The following is a 26,472-nucleotide window of genomic DNA, read 5'->3' as shown; positions in this document are numbered from 1 at the left end:
CAAGAGGAAGACAATAGTTTGGCTTAGTTGATGGCAATGGATGTCATTGGATAAGCAAAATGAGAGAGATTTCAAAGATAGGGACAGAAGAATTTAACTATATTCGAGCACCAAGCTTGTGTGTAGATGGACAACTTATATTGGGTAAAATAACATAAGACAACCACATCTTAAGTAAATAGTTTGGCAGTCTGGACTTTGCCTTGTCTGATTTATGGAAGCAAGAATCATAGTCATTTGATTTATCAGCTACCTCACAAAGTAGCTCAAGAATATGCTTCCCTTCACAAGTCTAATCACAATTTCATTACTGTATGCATATAGATTTTTCCCTCTGGGGTTTTAAAGGGCATTAGGGACTTAGAGAAAGTTTAAAATCTCTCTCTAACCTTGAGATTAAATTAATGTTATTTTAGACTCCAAACTTTCTCCTACACATAGTAGATCATTAGTGTAATTGAAAGAGATTTGAATCCCAGATGTTTATGCATTTGCAATCCCAAAGGCTTCCCTCAGGGAGTCATTCTCCTTTGCAGTTAGAGACACAATGGAAAGGCAGACTCAAAGCAAGCAGTGTCAATTAAATTCAGATTTTAACCTGGCTCTTTGGTGACAGCCTGATCTTTAACATGGTTATGCTAGGTCTCACATCATTTCTGAATTTTGCCAATTACGGTATTACAAAGAATGTCAGACAAGGATTGGTACTTTAACAAATGACAACTCTTAATAACTACTACTTTTTTCACTGGTGCAGAACAAATCCTTTTCGTAACAAAGCAGATTTCTGCAGACAATATAAAGAGAAACCTCAATGGAAAAGAGGTACAAAACCAGTGGTGCTCTGTTCTAGGGAGTTAGGAGTTAAATGTAGAGATAAAACAAACACCAGAAGAAAAGAGTTTGAAGGGCTGGGTTGTTCTAAGGTGATGAATGGCATTCAGTACTCTCCCTTCAGAAATACATATTTGTTTTAATCTGCTTGTTGTGTTAAATTACTTATGGCATGTGGTGACTCATAAACCAATACAAATCTTTTCCTTCTTTTTTATCACTTTTTTTTCAATCTTGGCTAACTTTCTATGCCAGTCTATAGACAAGGAAGGGCCATACAAGCTCTATGGTCAGGATTTGGACCTATAGGAGTATTCTGAAAGACTTGCAATGACCTGGGCATTGAGCTGTATTGGGAAAGAACTTGGAGTCTCCTGTTTTGTCACTAGCCTTTGTTCTTTGACCTTTAATGACAGATAATTCAGTAGGAGGAGTGGTGTACCTTCTGAGGCTTTATATAGCATAGGAATTACCAAGGGAGGGGTGGAGGGACCCAGAAGCATAACTTTAGATGCAAGCATAGCTTTAGAATGCATCCTGTGTGATCAGAACTTGACAGTGGGATGTGATCTAAAGAAGTATGGTTTTTGTTCAATGGCCAGAATTTTCTTCAGCTCTCCCCAGATGTCAGTGACTGTATCAGGAGCAGTGGCCTCCTACATTTTAAAGGGGTCAGCTTGAAAGCTGCCTTTTGCAAGCTGAGATCTGACACTGATCTGTAGAAATTGAGAAGGGATTTAGTGAACTTAAAATGGAGTCCCGGAATGGCAATCTTCAGGAGAAAATAAACTCTGATTCTTATCTGTGTGCTCCCTAGACACTACCCTTAAGAAATGAATCCTAATAATTGTGGCTTGAAATTAAGGTGGACATAATAACACCAAGTAATTTTTCTTTTTGTGTTTCACAGAAAAACCACATTTCTGGAGCCCTGTTCCTATTTTTAATGTGTTCATGTTCTGACTGATTAATTAAAAATGCAGTTAAAAGACAAGCTTTCACTCAGAAAGAAAAATCATGCAGAAAGAAAACTGCCCTCTGACATTTCTACTGATAATAATGGGAAAAGTTGAAAGCCTGAGAAATTTTCTGGACACCTGGGTGTAATTTCTGTCTATATTAATGGAACCGCAAAATGTGTCATGCAAATAAGAAAATAGAACTTCAGAAGATAGTCCCTATTGACTGGACAGTTTTTTAATTGCAGGGAGTTACATATTGCTTTTATGAACTTTGTTTTAATTTGAAAAAATACTTCCATATGATATTTTATAATTCTAAGAAATAGAGTGTTTCTGCCCTGCTGGTGTGTAGCTCAGTGGATTGAGCACAGGCTGTGAACCAAAGGGTCACTGGTTCATTTCCCAGTCAGGGCACATGCCTGGGTTGCAGGCAAGGTCCCCAGTTTTGGGCAAATGAGAGGCAACCACACATTGATGTTTCTCTACCTCTCTTTCTCCCCCTTTCTTTCTTCCTCTTTCTTTCTCCCTCCCTTTCCCTCTGTCTAAAATAAATAAAATATTTAAAAAAAAAAACAAGAAATACAGTGTTTCTTTTTTTTAATTTTTTTTAATCATTGTTCAATTACAGTTTTCTCCTTTTTACTCCCAATCCAGCCCCCCCCCCAACCCTCCCCACTTCCCTCAAAATACAGTGTTTCTAACTGAGAAGTCTGCAGATATGGCTTGAGCATTCTAGCTCATATGTATAATTGGTAGCAACAAATAATTCTAAAGGATAAAGATACTTTATTCTCCATTACTGTTAATATCAAATGAAAGCACATACTGACATCAAGGAGAAAATAGCCTCGTTGCTTTTACATTACCTGTTGACTTCCATGAAGTTCTTTAGGCATAATCACACTTTCTCCAGAGTGTTATCATTCTCCAGTAAGATTACACTCTTTGCTATACTAATCTCCGCAGGTGCAAGGAAGTAAGTCTAAGTACACCTCTCTTTTCCCTAAAAAGTGTTGCTGAAATGTAGGAGAAAAGTACTTGGCAACTCTAGCTCCTCTCCCTCTCTCCCCAGCCTCCCAGAATTTCTCAGCTCTTCACAAGAGTGTTTTCTCCTTAGGGATAAGTTGATTTGGTTGCATTTATAAAAATAGCAGCTATTTAAATGGGAAATGCTTTCCCTTATACTCTGGGCCAAATGTTTTTCTAAAAACATACACAGTTTTTTTTTTCTAGCACAGAAAGATTCTAAATGGATTCAAAGTTCATCAACTCCCAAAGAGTCTTCCGCAGGTTAATGGATTTGACAACTAAGTTTACATAAATGCCAAAATAAAATTTGTGAATTAGAGAATTGTTCTACATAATTGCATTGTATGTATGTGTTTACATATATATGTATTATTAAATAGAAAACTGTCATATTGTCTATTCATACACAATTATGATTATTTCCTAAATTGAATTTTGTATAGTGATTTTTAGGATGGCAGGAAGTAGCCCATGTAATATTTTGCTTAAACTTTTTTCTCTACTATCAGGAAGCAAAAGAGAAGTTTGTATCCCTTCTTTTCAGGCCTTTTAAAGCTCATTTATTCAGTACCACCTCCAAAATTGTAGTTTCTTCAGATTATATCCAAAGACTTACAGTTGGATGTGAGCTTGAAATTCAAAGGTTCACTGTGTAGCTGATGAAAGATTCACTTTATTATTTATATTGGCTTCTGTTTAAAATTTCCACCAAGGCTGGTGTCAAAATGTTGACAGAAATAAGAAAGGGGGTGGGGTTGGCTGGACTTCTCAACATACTCTCCTTCAGCCCCTCTGACCACAATAGGTACAGAGAACAGCCAAATGAAATATTGGGGTTACCATGTGATGAATTGAGTTTGCTTCAAGATGAATCTCTCTCCTGCTACCACAGGGGTCCCCAACCACTGGGCTGCAGACTGGTACTGGTTTGTGGCCTTTTTAGGAACTGGGCCATGAAGGAATCATGCCTGAGCTCCACCTCCTGATCCCCCTCAGTTCCACCTCCTGTCTCTCCCACCCCAGTTTGTGGAACAATTGCTCCCTGGTGCCAGAAGAGTTGCTCTACCCTTTAAATACTTACATTAAAAAATTTTGGAGCCTCAACCAATTTACAGCAATAGAGACAGAATTATAGAATATGTTGTAATTAGTACAAACTGTCTTTACATTAAGGAATATCTGCATGGCTAATTGGCCCCCTCTGGAGCAATGTACAAAAGTGAGTCTGATCTCCGTTTTATTACATTGCTTCTTCAAATATTTGGAGACAACTCTAACATTCCACTAATCTTAGTTGTCCAGACAAAATTATTTTAGTTTTTTGAAGTGTCTTTAGTAAAATTTATCAATAATAGTAGTAATTGTTACATACCTTTAGTACTTTGGAGTTTCCAAACACTCCCATTTACTTTCTTATTTTACATACAGAGCAACAACTATAGGTTCTTAATTTTACAAACGAGGAACCTAAGGCATAGGGAAGATAAAGCATATACCTTAATAATTAATTCAACCAATACACATTGCATGCCTACTGTATGACAGACAGAGTTCAAAATCCTAGGATATAGGAAGGAATAAAACAAATATGGTACCCCCCTCAAAGCTCTAACAATCATGGGAATATCATACATTAAAAATTATTACATGATACTCAGATAATAGTCACAATGGTAAAAGAGTTTAAACTTTAGCCCAAGTCTTATGTCTCCAAAACAAACTCAGTAGATTCACCACCTTCACTGAAGTAGATATTCACTTGTGTTAATGAGGATCAATTATATTAGTCTTTTGGCAACCAGTTGTTTTGTCATGAGCCCTTTTAAAGATTGACCTTCTGTATCTTGTTTCTGTGAAACTGTGTGGGGTCTACCTGTGTATGGTCAGTTGAGAGGAGAACCTTACATAAATTTCTGTCAAATTTTATTTTGCCATTTTCTTACCATTACTCTAATTTGCCAAAATTTTTAAAACTCTTATTTGATAATCTCTAGCATGTTAGTTGTTTCTTTCAGTTTCTGTTCATCTGAAAATTTTATGAAATTATGTTCAACCATATCACTGATGAAAATATCCACAAGTGTTTGCTGTGAAAGAAAGAGCATACCCATGTTATTAGTTGAAAATGAGATTTTCTATTAGTTAAGTGATCTTGGGCAGATATCATCCTTTCCCAAAGCATTTGATTACTCATCTGTGAAATGAAAGAGACCAGGCTGAGAATTTTTAAGGGATTTCCCAGCATTAAGAGTTGTATAATACAATATGTTTTAAAGAGATATGCTGAGTATTAAAATACTTTTTTCTGGGTGTGGAGAGAAGAAAAAGCAGAATATACACCGACATGAACTGATGAGCATCATGCCCCCATCAGCTAATGGAAAGAAGCCAACACTGGTCCAAAGTCATATCCAATGGTCAGTTAAATTATAATAGTTGTCAAACTTACCTAACTCTAAGACAATGGAGTCATGAAGTCCCCAATAGTCTTTTCAGCTATCTAGTTTTAAAACTATTTAGACCATATGATATTCATCTTTCTCTGACTGGCTTATTTCACTTAGCATAGTACTCTCCAGTTTCATACATGCAGTTGCAAAAAAGTAGGAATTCCTTCTTTCTTTCTGCATAGTATCCCATGTGTAAATGTACCACAGTTTGTTTTTGCTTTAATCCACTCATCTGCCTATGGGCACTTAGCCTGTGTCCAAATCTTGGCTATTGTGAGTAGCGCTGCTGTAAACTGGGATGCATAAAGTATTTTGAATTGGTATTTTAGTATTCAGTTGAGTCATATAAGAGAAATCTAGTGAACAAAATAAACTAATGAGCAAACTAGAACCTGAGGCATAGATTCATGGAAGAGACTGACAGCTGTAAGTGGGGAACAGGGACTGATTGAAAGAAGGTGAAGGAATTAGTCAAAGAACATATAGACAGGACCCATGGACATGGACGATGGTAAGGAGATTGATTATGGAAGTGAAGGGCAGGCCGGGTGGAGTGGGGAAAGGGGGAAAAAGTGGGACAACTATAATAGCATAAAAAATCAAATAAAAAATTAAAAAAATCTTTAGAAATCAACAATGAACAGACTGATTATAAATAATTAAGCCAAATTAGTTACTTAGAAATAATTTATAATTTGGGGTCTCCATTAGTTCCCTTTTTTCCTTCTGTGTAGGAAAATGATCTATGATTACAGCTTGTACCACTCACAGGTCTCTTTCAAACATCAGCCTAGTTAAAGTCAATTCTTTTTCTCTAACTTTAATTTAATGTTAGACTTTATTTCTTTGAATTTGAGTAATTTGTGGATTGCTTTTTCTTAACATTGCTTCATTAAGCAACATAATATATCTATTTTACATCAACTGTACTTTGGTTTCAATATGTGCTACCATTTATTCCTGTCATTATCTTAGACTTGTCAGTTAGAATTGAAATGTAACAAAAAATTTTACCCACTTTTTAAAAAAATTTCAATTGTTGTTCAAGTACAGTTTTCTGTCTTTTACTCCCATCCCATCCCCTCCAGCCCTCCCCCACCTCCCTCCCATTTCCACCCCCACCCCTAGTTTTTGTCCATGTATACTTTATATTGTTAACCCTTCCCCTTCCTCCTTTTCCCCTGAAAATACCCTCTCCCTCTGGTCACTGTCAGCCTGTTCTCTATTTCAGTGTCTTTGGTTATATTTTGCTTGTTTCTTTGTTTTGTTGATTAGGTTCCTGTTAAAGGTCAGATCATATGGTATTTGTCTGTCACTGCCTGGCTTATTTTGCTTAGCATAATGCTTTCCAGTTCCATCCATGCTGTTGCAAAGGGTAGGAGCTCCTTCTTTCTTTCTGTTGCATAGAACTCCATTGTTTAAGTGTACCATAGTTTTTTGATCCATTCATTTACTGATGGGCACCTAGGTTGCTTCCAAAATTTGGCTATTGTAAATTGTGCTGTTATGAATATTGGGGTGCATAGGTTCTTTTGGATTGGTGTTTCAAGGTTCTTAGGATACAATTCTAGCAGTGGAATTGCTGGGTCAACAGGCAGATCCATTTTTAGTTTTCTTAGAAAATTCCATACTGTTTTCCACAGTGGTTGTACCAGTCTGCAATCCCACCAACAGTGCTGCACTAGGGTCTTTCAAGTAGGGATAAATGGGAAGTAATTGTAGAAACCAAAGAAAAAGGAAAACAAAAGACCACCCACCCCAAAATATACTGAGTGTCCTCTTTACATGGAAATTCTGTCCTGGTACTGTGGTTTAAAGACAGAGTACTCATGCCCTGGCTGGTGTGGCTCAGTGGACTCAGAGTACCAGCCTGTGAACCAAATAGACACTGGTTCTATTCCCAGTCATGGTGCATGCCTGGGTTGCAGGCCAGGTGCCCATTTAGGGGTGTGTGTGAGGCAACCTATGGAAGTTTTTTTCACACTTTGAAGTTTTCCTCCATCTCTTTCTTTCTTCCTTCCCCCTCTCTAAAAATAAATAAATAAAACAAAAAATTATTAAAGAGACTACTCAGAATGCACATTTATAAATAACAATATTGGAAATATTTTATTTCTTCATTTAAAGATAACTTTGTGTTAATTATATGAAACCATGGTGGATTAAACTACAACTTGCAATGAATTAGCTTTTGGATGTGGTAGTTAAAAAATTCTTCTGTCACTTTTCAGTTTCTTATATCTTTGAAGGCTTCTCATAATGTTGCCAGACTGTCTTTAGGCTTGGGAGCTTCCCCAGTGTACTTGTCAGCATGAAAATCCATGCCTGGTTCTAATACCTTTTTCTTGGGAATGTGAATGCTGCTCTATTTGAGTGTCTTATTTTTATTTACTGTGTTTTATTATAACGTATCAAAGGCAGGCATCAAAAAACATCTGTTCAAAGGCATTATTTTTTTAAATGTATATGCAAGACAAAGAGGTTCAAGTATTTAACAATTTAAGAGTTTTTTAAAGTTTTTTCCTTTAAGCTGATATACATTGGGCATAAGGGATTTTAGAAGATACTTAAAAGTGCATAAATATCTTTATATACGTATATGGTACAGAAGGATATTTTGGTATATATTTCCCCACCGTGTGGAAAGGCTCAAGTCTCTACAGACTTAGATTCAGTTGGTAACATATTTAATTAGTATTCTATCTCTGCATTCACAATGCACAAAGAGGGTTTAAGAAAACCTTAGCCAATATACTGAGGCTAATAAGCTACGTGATGAAATGTGAATTTAGCATGTTGCAAGGTTTAATTATTTAATGTGAAATATGGCACTTGCCTCTTTTTTCAACTATTGACCTGAGATAAGAAATTTATTTTTATTATGGGTAGGCTAAAAATCAATAAAAACATTAATAGTTATTTACAATATATGTGAAACAATTTTACCTAGGTATATCTTTCCATGCCAACAAAATGAAGCCTTTTAATATGACATAGAGAGCCTCAATAAACTTATATTTATTTAGAATTTTGGACATTAAAAAAAGTCTGGCTTTTTACCCCATCAGGGTTGTATATTTATTAGATCTCCAGTATAAAACATAGCACAACTTTCTGATCTGTGCATTCAGAGAATGGGCTGACAGAACATTCTCAGGTAACACTCTGCAAAGTTTTTCAACTGGAATTTTATGGAACTTCAGAGATTCATATACATACACATGCACTCATGAAGTCTGTCCATAAAGTATCCAGCCATGTAATATGAGAAATAGAGACATTTATTGTAGAAGATACAAGATACAAGAAACATTGTACATAGGGCAATGATGCCTCCATCTCTTGCAAAAATGGCACCTTGGGACCTCATACAGTTCTCCCAGTTGCCATCAGCTGTCCCTTTGTATTTTCCTGAATCTCATTGATGGCCTGAAATTTATTCCCTTTCAAAGGTGATTTTAGTTTGGGGAAAAGCCAGAAGTCACAGAGCACCAAATCTGATCTTTAAGGGGGCTGAGTCACCTGGTTGATTTTATGTTTCACCAAAAACCTCTGCATAAGATGTGAGGCTTGAGCAGGTGCACTGTTGTGATCACCAGTTGCCCAAGATGCAGCCTTCTGAATCATCTAAATAGTTTCCACAGAGGAATGTTCAAGCTTAACAGAAAATCTGATGCACATTTGTTGCTTTACTTCCTCAGTAATTTTGAATGCAACAGCCACACAGCATCACATGCTCACTCAATGATGTCTACCACCCCCACTGACTAGTACAGTGCAGTCATCATTGTTCACACATGTGCAGTCCAGTCCACTCTCCTTGGCTTCCAAGTTACATAGATGTACAAACTGTTCTCATATTAACAATGGAAGTTTGAAAATACTGTTGATACATTTTTTCAATTTAATTTTCCATGTGGTTTTATATATATCTTTTTATTATTGTTTGCTGTATTTTTCCCAGTAAATTCCTTGATAGTCAATTCTTTGTCATTATTTGATTCCAAATAATGTTTCTGGCACACTACAATATATAGCTGAATACCATTGATTGAGTTGTTTAGAAATGTAGTGTTCTTAAAACCATAAACAACAAAAAATTTTTAAAGCATCAGGTTCAATATCTCACCATTATATTAAACTATTTAGTTTTTTAAGTTTCGTAATTGGTATTTTAGACTATGCTACTTAATAGTACTCATTTATCAACACAACCTAGGGCTTACATTTTGTACAGTAGTTACAGACCTTTCATACAGAAAATAATTAAAGAAATATGTTTTGTCTACCTAATAATTTAACTACTCAACTCCAAGGTTAGGATATAATAGGACCAGCACAAGTATTTCAGGCTACTTCTTTTTGAAATACAATATTTATTGTACTAATTATGACAATAAAATTTAACCTGTCATATATTATTCAAACATTTTAATAAGTCCCACTTATAAAACAAGACTTAATATTCCAATTACAATAGTTAAGTACCTTAATTTTACTAATGTATACTGTGATGTGATGGAGATGCAAATATATGTAAAAGATGAGGAAATTACTATATTACTATCCTGAATGTGTCAATACACATTAGTCCTGTAGCAAATGTTTGGTATAAAACTTATGGTCAGAATAAACTACATCTAAATGGCTCCACCGACCATGAATGGAATAAAAACCTTGATAATATGTACCTTTTAAAAACATCTTTCCAATATTTTATGTGGATACTCATCACATTTTTATGCTTGATTCAGTTATTTTTTTGGAGTAAAATGATTTTAAGAATACAAGGTTCTCAAAGTAACAAATATTTTATGTCATTAGATACTTCCCTGTTCACACCAAAATGTATACAATTTGTTGACCTTTATGGTTCAATTAAATGTATATATTGGAAACAACAGTGCTTTCTTATAACTTTGTAAACAATAAAATATAAATATGGGCATGAAAGAGGAAAATGAAAAAGATATGTTATATAAATATGGGCATCAAAGAGGAAAATGAGAAAGATATTTTAGGCTATCAAGATACAGTCCCAAGTTTGTATGTAAAGTAACTCATTTGTGTAGCATGTAATTAAATTTAAATCCACATTGATCATTGTAAAAGGCATTATAATCATTTTAGAATGTATTTGGAACAAGTGACCTTTTTTTGTTTAGTTGCTATCTGGAGTGTGTTTTTTTCCCCCAAAAGTTAATAATGGTTCTATTATTGTCTTTAATTTCTCACCCCCATTTTTTCTGGTATTCTGGGAAGACCATTTTCTCTACCCCCACCTTGTAGTCTGCCCTTCCTCCAAGCCAATAAGATACTGCTTTTTCGCTGGTTCGGGCCACATTCCATGATCTTTTACTTTCCCAGTTTCTATTGAAATCATATAGGGATAAAATATTGCATGAGTTTATAAAAACAGAGATGTAGTAAAGTATAAACACAAATTTAAAGCTTATTCTTTGATTTTATTGTATTTCAACTTAGTGCCTTCACATGATCATTAAACATTCTCAGCTTCTAGTAAACCCTTGCTCTATATTATAGTTTTCAACATAGGCTGCACTTCTGAATCCTTGGGGTCTTTACAAAAACTAAGTATGACCTGGTATTATACCAGTACATTAAACCAGAATCTCTAGGGGCCAGCATTCTGATTGCAAGTATTTAAAACAGCCTCTTTGGTGTTCTCAAATGCAGTGATGGTAGGCAAATCATGGCTCCATACAACAGAACAGGCTATGCCTTATAAATATTAATCATAGTCTACATTAATTCATCTCCAGATAGGTAGCTATAAAATATTTTGGAACAAAGAGATTATTAAAGGCCTTCAGTAAGTAAGGCTGTTATAAGAAGCTATTTTTTTTTACCTCCTATCATTATAACTTAAAGATAGAGAAAACTCCAGGAGAGTGATAAATTGCATTTCTAGCTTAGGAAATTTATGTATAATATAGGGAAATTCTTTTTATTGATAACATACTTACAGAATGACTAGAAAGAAAATTCATCTTAGTCCTTATAATAGTTTCCTAAGTCTTCTGTAAAATATTACCACATTTGGTGGCTGAAAACAATAGGAACTCATTTTCTCACATTTTGGAGGCCAGAAATCTGAAATCAAAGTTGATTCTTTCTAGAGGCTTTGAAGAAACTTCTCTCTTAGTTCTAGTGATTGCTGGCAATCCTTGGCTTGTAGATGCAGCAACCCAACCTTTGACCCCATCTTCACATGATGTTGTCTTCTTTGTATTTCTACATCTATATGTGTCCTCTCCTTATAAAGATGCCAGTTATTATATTTAGGGCCCACCCTAATCCAGTGAAACCTAAATTTAACTTAACCAATTACAAGGACCCTGCTTTCAAGTCTAATCACATTGTGAATTTTCACATGGACATGTAAATAAAGAGAACACTGTTGAGCCTAGTGCAGTTCTTATGTTACTTAATTTCTCTGAAACTTTTGATGTGGTTCAACAGTCTTCCTAAAACTTCTCCACCTTATGTCTCCTGTATATATTTTGCATCTTTTTCTTACTTCTGTCATAATGCCCAAACAACAATATTGCAAAGGTATGTTATATACCTTTTCTCTTCCCATAATCTGTGAAATCCTACAAGGCAAAGGGAGTGACTTATTCAGGCCTGTATGTGAAGACCTAGCATGGTTTCTGGCTCATGCAAGCCCTTGCTTGTAATTTTGGAAGAAAGGAAGACAGAGGGAGTGAGAGAAAAGGATGTGTAGCCACTCACATAAACACAACTAAAGCAAAGGTCTGCCAGTACAGTTTCTGATTATAAAAACAGAATAGATTGATAACTATGGAGGACTGTTTTTTGAACTATAGAGGCTCATGATTTTTGGAATATAACCCCCACATATTATTCAAGGAATAAAAGGCTTCTATATGTGTACAAAAGATTTGATTATAGGTGATCTAGCTATATGATCTTAAGTTCCACAACTTAGGAATCTGTAGGATGAAATATTTACTTAGCAAATAGGGATTCTGTCAAAGAAAGAGTGATAACATACAACATAGACTATTTCTGAAATGTTCACATTAGTCAAGCAGTTTACTTGCAGGTCTTATGGAAAGTGCCTAGTCTTCTAGCACAATCTGAGAGGTCACAGCAAAGCATCTTTTTACTACCATTATCTTACCATTTACTACCATCTATGGCACTGGTCCCAGTGACCAATGTTTTCAGTTGTTGGATCTCATCATTTAGAGTCTTCAGACCTGTATAGCTCTGGCCAAGTGACGGTCTGCATGTAATTGGCATGTACAAGGGATTTTCAAATTATTTCTTTTTCATGTGTGTGTGTGTGTGTGTGTGTGTGTGTGTGTGACTTGTTTAATCAACTCAAATGTTTTCACGTTGAAAAACTTCCAACTGAAATATGAACAAAGGAATAAAAAGAATAGAATTAAGAGTGCTACATGTGCCAGAAGCATAGTAATATCATTGTAGTCCACTGTTTGGTCATACTGATCTACACCATTCTTTGCTACTGCCTTCATATATAGGTTGTAGATGCATGAACCAAACCAAATGGATCATTAAGAGCTGTGGCTCACCAAATGCCATTATATATTGTTGGCTCAACACATTATTTATGTGAAGATACATGGAGAATCTAGATAGGGAAAATACTGTCTATGAGTGATTATATTGAACCATAGGTATACTATCACTTCGTGGTGTATTAAATGCTAATTCTCAGTCAGGTCAAATTAAACTTCATATAAGCAGTTTAAAAGTATAGAAGTAGTTACCTAAAAAGGTAATTTGAGATTAGTTAGAAATAATTAAATACGTTGAAAAATTTGTGGATTCCTTTATTAGAGCACCTCTACCTTTGCCATTTCATTCTTTTAAAAAAATGTTTATTAAAGTTATTGAGGTGACATTAGTTATCAAGATTATATAGGTGTTTAAATGTACACTTCCATAGTATAAGGATCTGTATATTGTACTGTGTATACCATCCAAATCAAACCATCTTCCATCCTAAGGGTGACATTACTTTAGAAGAGATATTAACCTGAGGTGATTTTACACCCTAAGAATTTAGTCAATGTTTGGAGACACTTTTGATTGTCACAGATTTGGGAGGGGCTGCTGATGACATCTCAGCTGAGACCAGGAATTCTCCTAAATACCCTGCAATTCAGACAACATCCCCCTTGGGAAAGATATGTCTGGTCCAAATTGTCAGTAGTACCCATGTTGGGATGCTTTGCTTTAAAATAAGCAAGGAGAATGAAAAAGCTGGCACTTGAGTTAATTTCATTTTATTGTTACACATTTGTGGGTTGGAGGACTGTTCTAAACCAGGAGCAAAAATGGGGTTAGGAAATCACCAGTGAGTTTCAGTCTTTCATCATATTTACTCTGTTTCATACCTAGAGATAATAAGAGTTGAAATGCTAAAATTTGCTTGACAATTAGAAAACCTTTCTCACTCCTTATATCATAGGATCTTCACAATTCTGTGAGGGAGTAGGGGCAGGTACTGAATTTGTCACATGCAAATTACAGAACTGAAGTTTAGAGATCCACTAAAGAGATGTGGCGGGGTCCATGGTTGCTGGAAGCAGTCTCTGTGTTCAGACAGCAGTAGAGTGCATTGTCTGTAGAGAATTAAAAAAGAGTAGTAGTGAAACCAACTGAAATTTTCAGTACTTTGTATTAATTACTAATTCTAAACAATGTCAGTGATGAAAAACACTATTTCCCTGACACAGGCTCTTCTAGTCTCCCATCTTGTTCTGCCACTGCTTTGGGAGGTTAAGTAACTGACCCCAAAGCAAAATTAGAGAGGAAATGGGGATTCATAGATATGTGATCAAATTTCACATCTGGTGTCTCTACATGCACACAAAGCTCTTTCATCAACCCAGTCTAAATCTTATAATTGAAGTAGCATACTTTTTTAGGGAAAGAAGGCATAGGCCCATAAAAATGCTGTTAAATCCAATGGATTGGGCAGATTACATATTAATAGTGGTACATTGGATCCAGTTGAGTCAACTAATCTTTTTATACCAATCAGTGATGCAGAAAGCTCTTCCTACCTTTTTGTTGGTCTTGCCACTGTTAGAGATGACTGATTAGGGAATTTTATGGGTCATTTATTTTTTGACAGGTAAAGTAAGTAATTACAGGTCCTTGTTCTTTGCCTTCCATTTCTTCTCTCTTTATTTTTTCAACTTCTAACCTAATCAAACTCATTAGGCCAAATACTTAACTTCTGTGCATTTTGCAATCTTTCAACATGCTCAGTGCCCTATATTTGACTTTTCTTTTGATGAGACAGAAAAATGGAAGTTGGTAGTCTGAAAGATAGCCCCTGACCTTTTCATGATGGGATGGAAGGCTAAAGGCGAGTCCGGGTGTGTGTTTGGCACAACACAAAAGATATTCCCTATGGCTACCGGCATCCTGCCAAAATAGAACTCCTCGACTAGCATGAATATTCCTCAGAGGCAAAAGAAAAATATGACAAGAGAAGATGTAGCATTTGACATGATACAGACCTGGGAAAATGAAATGTGACAATTGCTAATATCATGTAGTTTAATGAAAATTATCATATTTCATGTTTCCAACATGTTTTTAAGTATATAGAAAGGTGTATAGATATTAAAGTATAAAAACAATGTTAAAGTTATTTTGATGGCACTATGGTTATCTCCATTTAACTAGGGAAGCATCATTTACAATAATGCCTCATGGGCCAGCTATTTTTCATTTTGCCATGTTTTTAATTTCTTCATTCATATAATAAAATGGATGAAAAACAGCTGACTGAATTGATATTATGTTTATATGTTTACCTAAAGTTATATTTCTTTTTAGTTTCTAAAATTGATAGCTTGAAGCACGTGGAGTAAAAAGGGCAATGATACCTGCCTTTACATGAGTGTAATCCTTCCAACGAAAGCTATTTTGGTATAATAATTAATGAGTTTATTATTTAGGAACTCAAACTCAATCTGAATGTCTGTATTTTCTATAGTGGGGTTAGCAGTGTTCACTGAAAACTTTATCCAGCAAATGGAAAATATCACTAGTATTGTATTAGGGCATGCTCTTTCAACATATGGCATTATAGGTGAAATTTTATGCAGCACTCTGTAATAAACCCTCTTTCAAGTAAACACACATCTCTCTAATCTTTTTCAAAACAAGTTTAAGATTATAATTAGGGATTGGATAAAATGGCTCAATATTTGGGTGTTGGCTTCAAGTTTACTCAAGTCCTCTCACCATGGACCAACCTGCAGTCCAATACAGTGCCTGGTATTGCTTCCTAGACAGGTCATCAGTCATATTGTTTGTGTTAAAAAATGTAAATTGCCTGGCTGGCATAGCTCAGTGGATTAAGCACAGGCTGCAAACCAAAGTGTCACAGGTTCAATTCCCAGCCAGGGTGCATGCCTGGGTTGCAGGCCATAACTCCGAGCAACTGCACATTGATGTTCCTCTCTCTCTCTCTATCTCCCTCCCTTTCCTCTCTAAAAATAAATAAATAAAATCTTAAAAAAATGTAAATTGAAATCAGTAGAATCAAAAGGTTTCTCCCCAATTCTAATTCTTTGGCAGATCTCTCTCTCTCTCTCTCTCTCTCTCTCTCTGTCTCTGTCTCTGTCTCTGTCTCTGTCTCTCTGTCTCTCTCTCTCTCTCTCTCTCTCTCTCAGACTCTTTTGTTGGCTTATTTCTCCAGTGATGGGAGACTTTAATTGTGATTAAAGTCTTTGGTTGTGAACTGAATATTTGCAGAGAAATGCCCACTTATTTGCAGCCAATGAGGAATAATGAGGGTTTTATTGCTATGAAGTTGACCAAGAAACCTAAATAAGTGTTTGTCTGCCATCAGACTTCCTATAGAGCTAAGAACACTAAAAAAAAAGGTTCTTGTTAGAGAGAAGCTATCTTCAGGTAGGTTCCAAGCTCTGATCTCTTCCCTGGCTGGCTGAGTAACAGGCATTAAAAATATCCCAAAGTACAGCATATATGATGCTATGACTTTCTCTTCAGAGATTTTCAATTAGCTGGAAAAACCTGTATGCCATCTTGTTTTTTCTCATTTTTAAACATTATTTAAATTAGAATGAGGAGTTTGGTTATGTTTACTCATAACCTATCTCTGGCTCAGCTCATCTGAGCCATGTTGTTTACACAGCAAGATCTCCTGCCTAAGCTCGTCCCCACCCTTGAGCCCATCATATCTCCTCTGGTCATTTTATATGAACATTTTTCATCACTCAGAGTCAAGTCAAAGCTGGGCACATGCTCTGCTCCCCAAATTGCCCCTACTCCTGTATTTTCCTGTTTTGTTTTCTGGATGCACAAACACCCAAATCAGAAACCTGGAAATCATCTTCGACTCCTCCCTCTCTCTCACCTTGCACATCTACCTAGTCACCAAGTTGTATAGCTTTTTATCAGAAATATCTTTAACTCCATTCCTGCTTTCCATCCCCACCACACAGTCCTGGTTCAGGCCTTTATAATTTCTCCCTTGGATTATTGCAAAATACCCTAACTGACTTTTCTATTTGCAGATACTTCTGGCTTTAATCCCTCCTCTTCATGTCTGCCAGTATTCTCTTTCTAAAAATAGATTGAAAATGTCATTTTTTGCCTAAAAACTTCCAATGGCGTCCGATTACTAGAATGAAATCTAAATTTTTATCTCAGCACACAGGGTTTTTCACAGTCTATGCAACAGGTGACAAACACAAGGCTCACAGGCCGAATCCGGGCCTCCACCTTGTTTTATCCAGCCCGCTGTCTTGTTTCTACCCAGCAGCAGTGCCGAGCTCTCACTGAATTGTTAAGGAGTAGTTACATTTATACAGTCCTAAAATTACATTTAGCCCTTTGAAGGCAATGGTGAGGCTGATGTGGCTCCTGGTGAAAATGAGTTTGATACCTCTGTTCTATATGATCTGTTTGTTTGGAGATTTATAAAATGTATTATTTGAGTCAGAAATTATTTTAATATAAATTAAACACAGAACCATACACCAGTATTTGGTTGTTTGTATATAACAAATGTTTTTAACTTAAAACCTTTGGATTTATAACATTGTTAATAAATAGTATTGAAGAAGGAATATACTAAATTTATATTTTGTTCTGACAATAAGATTACTGTATCAGAATTTTATCCAAGGCCTAAATTTGTAAAGGGAGTTTGGATGAAGTAATACTATTTTTTTTACCCTTCAATATGATAATTCTACATAGTATCAAGCATGCTGGATTCAAATTTTTAAAAAATACTTTTAAATTAAAGTAAGGATTATTCTAGATGTTGACAATACTAGTGAATAAATCAGTGCTCTCTTGAAGCTTAAATTCTAGTGAAAGGATACAGAAATTAAACAAAAAAAAAGTAAAAAACATTACTTTAGAGAAAACTAAAGTAATATGAGCAAGATAGGACATATAAAAGGTGAGAGGAAGGGTCTGTTTTATAAAGGATTATTCCAAAAACCTCTCTAATAATGGGATATATGAGCAGAAACATTAAGAAAGTAAGGGAGAAGTGTGGGCCTTGTAGATATGAGAGCTAGAGCATTCTGGGCAGATGAAATAGTAAATGCAGAGACCCTGTGGTGGGGAAGTACTTAGGATAGATGATAAAGTACAAAGAGACCTTTGAGCTCTGGAAGCCAACATGGGCTAAATAAGGAGGATTTGGTTCAAGGTGAAGTCAGAGAACTATCAGGGCTGTAGGTCACCTACGACCTTACATTAATTCCTAGTGAACTGAATATAATGAATTTTTGGCAGTTGATGTAAAATAAAGCTTATAAAATAGTATTTTGTGGAGACATATTACAATAATACAATTGAAACACTAATATTTAAAGATGAGATAAATTAAATTATAGTAGCATTTTGTTAACATAGGCATGTTTTTTGCTTCTCTTGATGTTAAAGCGACAAAGTCATTAGAAGAGAACCCAAAGGCTACTTGTCTTAGCTCAGGCTGCTATAACAAAGTGTCATAGATTGTACGCTTTAAACAACAGAAGTTTGTTTCCCACAGTTCTTGAGGGTATAAGTACAAGATAAGGATGCCAGCATAGTTGGTTTCTGGTGAGACCTCTCTTCCTGGCTTGCATATGGCCGCCTTTCCGCATATTTCCATGTGCATAGAGATAGCTTTCATGTCTCTTCCTCCAATTTTAAGGGCACTAATCCTATTATGAGGGCTCCACCCAGATGATCTCATCTAAACCTAATGACTTCCCAAGGTCCCACCTTCACATATATCATCACATTAGGGATTAGGATGTTAATATATGAATTTTTGGGGAATACACACAGTCATTTCATAACACGACCTACAACAACCATTCATCAAATAAATGATTGATCTCTTTTTTCTGACATATTAATAACACATGGTTTTCTCCCTTCTTTTTTCCTTTTTTTGTTGTTGTTCAAGTACAGTTGTCTCCATTTTCTCCCCACCACTATGCCCCACCCCAGCCATCCCCACCTCCCACCCTCAATCCTACCCCTCTTTGGGTTTTCTGCCTTCTAATGATGAACTTCCATGACTCTATGCTCTATTTCAGACGGAAGATTCTTCCTTATACAAGGCCAGAAGTTGTTACATGATGAGTTTTATTCAATGGTCCTTGCACTCAAAGCTGTATGAAATGAGAATGTCATCTTCTCTTATATCCATGTTCATTTCACATTGTCTTTTGTCATCTCAGAGTGAGGAGCTGAGAACCAAAGGCAACAGGATAGGTGTGAATTAGACCAATTGGTAAAGAATTGAATAGAGTTATTCTTTTCACAAATGTCTGAATATTGATGAGATATATGTAGATTAAATTATCCATTGAACATAATTATCATCAATTACAAATATATGTTTCATTCTTCTCATTGAACTCTGTCATATCCTAAGAAGACATGAGTTGAGTGAGGAACACCTTTAGATATTATTAAGAAGCAATTTCTGAACCAGGCTGGCTCAGACAACATGGCAGTTGCCTATCAACTTCCCAAGTAGACCTAGTTATTGAGTGCACAGAGAAATGTTGTATTAATAGTATTTGTTACAGGTAGAGCCTAAGGTTGAATTTTGTTGACTTGGCAGTCATATTCCTCTGTTGGTTATTGAGCCTATTCTCAACTACATGCCTCTGATGTTTTTCAGATCTACTTCTCCATGAGTATGCCATCATGTACTTGTGAAGAGTGAAGTTAGTCTCAAGGGCAAAACTTTATCCTCACTGAATCTCATTTTATTATATCTAACCTATCACTACACATTCTTAAATATTTTTTTTAGATTTAGATTCTATCACAATACAGAGCTGGGAAAAATATGTTTATAGTTGTTTGTGTGGAAATAAATGTAATATTTAATAAATAATAATACAAGAGTAAACTGTTTTACGTATTCACAACTGTAAACCTACTTTTGCCCACCTGTATATGTACTAACCTCTTAGTCTTATGATATCTTCGATTTGCTAAATATCTCATATTCAGTATGGAAAGTGGTTAAGATTAGAACAAATCTTAACTACCTTAAGCTTGTTGAAAGCTTAAGGTAGACCACACATCAACCTTGGCAGGTCGACACAGATTCAAAATTATTTAGATGCAACCATGGAACCTACTGTTAACTTTCTGGCAGTACATTCCCTAGTCAAATATCTCATGCTGTACCTGCTTCATGATTCTTACTCACAATCTGGTAATCCTCTGGAAGAAAATTTGAGAGTCTGAAATGATTTCTTTTAGTGTACACATTCCAGGTTTTAAGGATATTGACTATTTCTGTTTACTCACAAAATCAATTTATAAATTGACTTTTCCTTTAAAAAATCAACTCTAGATTTTTGCTCACTGAATACAATGAAATAACTGGTGGATAGTTACAAGAACTATTTTTTCTCCTTCCATCACCATTTATGCTCCTTCACCTCCTATACCTTCCCCCACTCCCTTTCCCTCTGGTAATCACTATACTTTTACCTGTGTCTATGAATTGTTACTGTTTTTTGCTAAGGCACTTTGCTTTATTTCACCCAGCCCTCCCTCTCCCCCATTATTATAATACAATTATAAGACCACTATCAAGAAAATACAGGGAAGTGTTCATTATAGTTGGGACATTGTAGAAGGATTCATGCAGTAAGTGGAATGATACATTCCCTTGTCAAAGTACCTTAGTCCCATGTACCTAGTACATGATAATGAGAAAGTGCCGTTTTGGTGGGTTATGAGTGTATGTTAGAAAGAATTAAAGAAAAATAATAATACCAGTCAATTAACACACAAATGTGTTCATAACTACCCTTTAGTTATTTGAATAAACACATGGATGTACAAATGGTTGATCAAGGCACTTTTATCACATTACACATCAAAAGACATTTAGACTTTTTATTTTAAGTTGTGAGGTGCTGCTGATGGGCTTTTGATTAAGGGGACAGTTCTTTTGAGCACCTGAAACACTGGAAAGCCATTTTAAAAGTGAACTTTATGCTTTTTTCTCATATATTTTGTTGCTACTTTAACTCTCCCTGGAAGAGTCTTTGTGAATCTGGAAATTATGTGAATAGGCAACTATTGGTATTGATAGGTAATTAAGTCAACACACAACCTGAGGTTTTAGACAAAGGTATTTTTTAATGGAGGTTAGAAGCTAGACAAGAAGCAGTGAATATAGAGTAAGCCCCACCTAGATATAATTTATTTCCAAGACTCCAGGAACTGAAATGTTTCCAAAGAATTTAATTGGAAGAGTCTTGCCTTTCATTCTGAGAACTGCTTCATATTTCACTCAAATTTATCTCTGTCAAAAATAGTTTCACCTAAGGACACTTTGTTAGACTACTTTGATTAAAAAATGTAGATTTTCTCTTGAGTTGCTAGTGCTGTAAACTGTGAAAAAAAATCATTGGAGTCACCTCTATTTTTTTGGTAGATTCAGGGATTGGTATTAGATAAAGAGACATGAGATTTCTCTATCAGTTGGGAAATACTTTTTTTTTGTCTTAGGAGTTTATTAGGTTATTTAGCTGTCACTAAATTTAGGATATAATTTTAATATAATAGAAAATTAATATAAATTTAATATAATAGAAGGGAGCAGCCTCTGAAACTCCCAGCATGATCCTTTCATTTATCTAAATTCCATTTCTTTTTCTTCAGAAAAGATCTAAAAAATAAATCTGATTCACTTTGCTTCACAGTAATAGTTCCCATTCAAGGGCATTTATTCTAAAGCAAAATAGAACAGAATCTGAAGATAGGGAAATGCCTTACAGATCATTGCATCCTTCCTTTTAATTTTGCAGTTGATTAAACTTAGACCCAAAAGATTAAATCATTTCCCCAAAAGCAAAGCCAATTGAAAGGACCTATATAAAATTGAAATAGATGAGAAAATTATTCATTGAATGATATAAACCTACCACTTCCACCTAGGAAACAGAGGTTAAGAATTATAGAACTGTATCGGCAGCATACTGAGCACTCAAAGACATACAGGATAACCTAGATTTGGTGGTCACCAAGAGAAACACAGTCCCATCAGACATATTCTATATATGATATACCATGGCTGCCCTTTCCAATGACCCACTTACTGCTCATTAATGATATTATGATCCTTAGCTGCCATAATCACAATCACACTTCGATTCATGGTTTTGTTTTCTGCTCAGGCTTTCATTTACTGGGTTTGTGCTTTGCTCCCTCCAGATTCAGACTACCATTTGAGAGCATCTGACTGGCCACTTTAGATTATATGCAGTGACCTAATGCTTAGGGGAGGGAGAAGGGCATGAAGGGGAACAGGTGGGTCCCTATCTTTTGCCTACCTTGAGATTCCCTTCAAGTGTGGAATAGTCAATATCAACAGTACCCAGTACATGCCTGTACAATTCTCCATGTAACTCTAGTTTGCACTTGACTGCTAAAGCAGCCCCAGGGCTAGGGTAGAGCATGGTCAGGCAGCTTGAACCAAGATCTGGCCAAAATTTGAAGCCCTGATAGAAAAGGCACTTTTGTGATTATTGTCACTGTCATTGTTATTCTCATGTCAGAAGCAACCAGACATCTGTTAAATCTGTAGAGTGTCTCAAAGCATATTGGAATATTGGCTGTGTTAGAATCATCTGCTAATTAAATCATATCCCTTATCCCAACTCAGAACTGCTAAATGAAAATTTTGGGGAGGGACCTAATACAGATGCATGCTGAGTTTTGAGAACCATTGATCTATACTCAGTTTAAGTATCTATATTCTGGCAGGGTATTACATGCTTTCACTAACTCCCCAACTTGTTGCCAGTCATACAGAGAACTAGGTAGTTCAACAACTAGATCCAGGAATGAGGAAAATACTTAGCTTTAGATTCCTTTGTGCAAAGCCCCTGCAAGGATTTCATTACTGTCTTTATGGTTACTTTGTCTTTACAGTTACTAAGTCTTTATGGTCTGCAAGGGAAGAAAACTGAAATATGTTAAGCTCCTACTATGAATTTATCATATCTATGCTGAAGGAACTGCCTTTGCAAAAGTTATATATGTATTCTCAATCAGTGCAGTGACTGCCTAATGTGGTCCCAGGCAAACAGCATCAGCATTCAAGAATGTGTTAGAAATGTGAATCCTTGGCTAAACCACCACCAGACCTATATAGTAACTAGTTTTCTAGGTGGTTCTGATGCATGCCAAAGTTTGACACTGCTGCTCTAAGCTTCCTTTTCTGCAATATAATAATAATAATGACAATAGTAATAATAATTCATACCTCATAGTTATTCTTCATATTATTTCCTATTATTGTTAAACTAAGCTAATGGAACAAAATCACTTGGCCCAAAGTAAGTGTTCAATACATAGTCAGAATATCAGTGAGTCTATGTTTAATTTTCTAGAGCTGTTCCAGTTTTCTAATTGCTTAATTTTAGGTAAATCCATAGGTTGCCTATAATATAAGCAGTCATGTTCCAAGTTTCATATAAAGGTTATAAAAGGGATCCAGCTGTTGTAAAATTGTGGTACTTAACAAGGGAAATTATTTTTTTAATTCTCCATTTTAAAAATTAGGACCATGCCATCTATTTTTCTAGTATTATTTAAAACCTTTTTAAGACATTCACAGGTGACGTGACTTTAGCATGGCATTAATAGCCTTAGTGGGTCTCTCAATGTCTTACTCTCAGGCAGGGACCAGTTTCTTGGGGCTAAAGTATAATAATCTCTACCTCTTCACATTTGACACCCACATAAAAATCCATGAATCTGGATTTGCCTATGGTTTTCAAAATGAATTGTTTTTCAAACTCAAATGGATGTTCAGTGACTTTCTTCTCCAAAGGTGAGGACTGAGATTGAAATACCTGTCAACCCCACTAGAGGGTGACTTTTATCTAAATCAGGGTGCAGATATACTAAGGACATCCTCTGCAGCCATCTCTAAATTAGATCGTGCTGCCCTTTATTTAAGGTGAGGAGAGGCCAAAGGTACATCTCCGGCCAACTCAGACCTGAATTACTACCCTCTTCTAAGTAATCTGGTTGTCTGGTGGGGACATTTAAAATTGAGCTATTGTGTAATCTCAGTTTGCATTTTAGGGTAAACTTTTTTATTAGTAATTGCAGGTCTGATTAAAAACATTTTTATCTACTTTAATTCTTCTCAAATGCCCCTTACCACCTCTCCAGGGAAAAGATACAACTGAAAATATGAAAAAAGAGAACTCTTTTTTTGATGTATAAAGACGAAATAAAACAAAAGGCTGCAGGATATTGTGAAGCTCCATTTTGCGATTTAAAAGTAAGGCGAACAAATTCTCTATATACCAAATAGTAAGGACACTATCAGGATGTTTGTACCATGATGAAAGAATTCAGCTTTAATCAAATTGTAGGAAATTAATATTAACCACCAGATTGGGTTTCATTTTCAAAGTTTAGATTCAAGAAATAAAATATTTATAAATGCTATAAATATAAAATTCTCAATTAGATATCAGAATACAATGTTATTTTAAAAACCTATTTGGCATATATACCTTTTTTATAGCATGTACAATTAACTCAACATTTTGCAACACAAAGAATTCAAATAATACTTATGTATTCTCCATTCTTTAGATACTGGATATTTTCTACTTTGATTTTTAATAATGTTAACATAAAGAAAAGTTTAGCATAGGCTACTTCTAATTCTGTTAAAACATATAGTTTGTACTGAAATTTGCTTATTTTCTCAGCATATTGTAAAGAATGTTTCTAGAACACATGATAGCTATCCTACCAAAAAGAAAATCAATTAACCTTATGCAAAAGAATATAATAATGAAACTTGGGTCCTCAGGTACAGATTTTCATTATTATCCATGTCTATCAAACCCAGAAAAAACAATGCCTTATAAAATGTACACCTATTAAAATGCAAAAAAAAGTTTTCTATGACATGAATTTAGTCTGAACTAGTTTTTAACTTATATCTAAGCTCATGACTAGAAATTGCCTTTAGAAGTAGTACCAATAAGTCTTTCTTTGAAAGATGGGTGGTTTTACTATTGTTATATTCTTAAAAGAACAGATTTCAGCCTGAATGGAAACCTTTCTTCTCAGAAGAAATAATAATTTTGTTGTGAATTCACGTTAAAATAGTATCTATGTGCAGTTGCATATGTTTTTATATAGAATTGCTAAGAACCACTGTGATAACTTTGCAATTCTCTCTAGTTAATACATTATTTACCTGGTAACATTTACTTCTATGCTTAAGATTGGGTATTTTTCCATTGATTAAATAACTCCTATTTTAAAACTATAAAAGACATTCTTGAAAATTATGTTGGGGTTATGTGTAAAAATACACTCTTTAAAAAAACCTTCACCCAAGGATATACTCACTGACCTTAGAGAGAGAGAAAGGGAGAGAGAGACAGACAGACAGACAGACATCAATGTGAGAGAGAAATATCAATCAGTTGCCTCCTGTACACACCCAACCAAGGATCAAACCCACAACCTAGGTATGTGCTCTGACCAGGGATCAAACACATAACCTTTTGTTGTTCCAGACAACACTCCAACCAACTGTACTACCCAGGCTAAGCATACACTCATAACCACTCTAGCTTAAGGATGATATAGAGCTAAATTCTCATCTGCAAATTTGAGTTAGAAAAAGAACATGAAATTTAATTACTTCACAATGATGCCACTCAGACTTTCCTTCCAATTATACATTATGACTAAACTCTTTAACTAATTGTCTATCTCCTGCTAAGATTTGATAGTTCCTGTACAACTAATCAGGCAGGGTCTTCAGTTCTCTCCTTAGTTTAAGACTAGATTGCTCTAATTTTTCTGAATTCCTTGAAGGTTTAAGGCTTCATTTATTTATTTTTAGCCAATTGTTTTTATTCTTTATTTTTAAGATAAACTTTAAGAGGTAACTGAAAGACATAAAGAAACCTGGCTAGAAGAAACTAGATGAGCATTAAGAGGTGGGTAGTGTGGAGTGAGAATTGCTAAGTCTCGTATTCTCTTATTTTGTTCATCTTTGTGAGAAAAATACATATAAATGTATTCCAAATATTAATAGAATGTTTCTTCATTCTTTGTGGACAAAACTCAAAAATAATTTTGACCATTTATGTTTCCAAACAATTTAATGATTTCTATAAATTGATTACTTATAGTAATCTAATAATTACTATATGAATCATTAGAGTATAGTAATCATACAATGATTACTGTAAGTAGTAATAGTTCTATAGTGTTCATTTATGTATATATGTGTATACACACACATAGTTTCCCTGTTATTTCCAACCACGTTGATATGATATATATATATATAGGATCTTTTTTGTCTAAGCACTTTAACTTCTATTACTCTTGAGAAGAGCATTTTACTTAGCATTTTAACCTTAGTTTATAGGTAAATGAGGAGAATCATTTCTGATTTTTCATCACTTTTAAACACTATTATCTTTCTCTTTATCATTGGTGGCATTTTGGATTTTCAGTTTTCCATTTATAAAATTAAAATCATAGTCAATATCACATTTTTAATAAAAAAAGGAAACTTAATTTTTATATAATAATAAAGGTATGCTCTAGCTATGAGGCTTGAAAGTGTTAAAAACACTAAAAATGAGAGA

General features: G+C 35.0%; 1 protein-coding gene across 1 annotated transcript in view; it reads left to right on the top strand.

The window, feature by feature from the left end:
- Positions 1-26,472, top strand: part of FGF14 (fibroblast growth factor 14) — a 215,646-nt gene that overhangs the window by 157,575 nt on the left and 31,599 nt on the right.

This window comes from Phyllostomus discolor, chromosome 11 (assembly GCF_004126475.2).
Source record: "Phyllostomus discolor isolate MPI-MPIP mPhyDis1 chromosome 11, mPhyDis1.pri.v3, whole genome shotgun sequence".
Classification (NCBI taxonomy): Eukaryota; Metazoa; Chordata; class Mammalia; order Chiroptera; family Phyllostomidae; genus Phyllostomus; species Phyllostomus discolor.
Note: the sequence above shows the minus strand (reverse complement) of the source record. Positions and strands in the feature narration are given on the sequence as shown.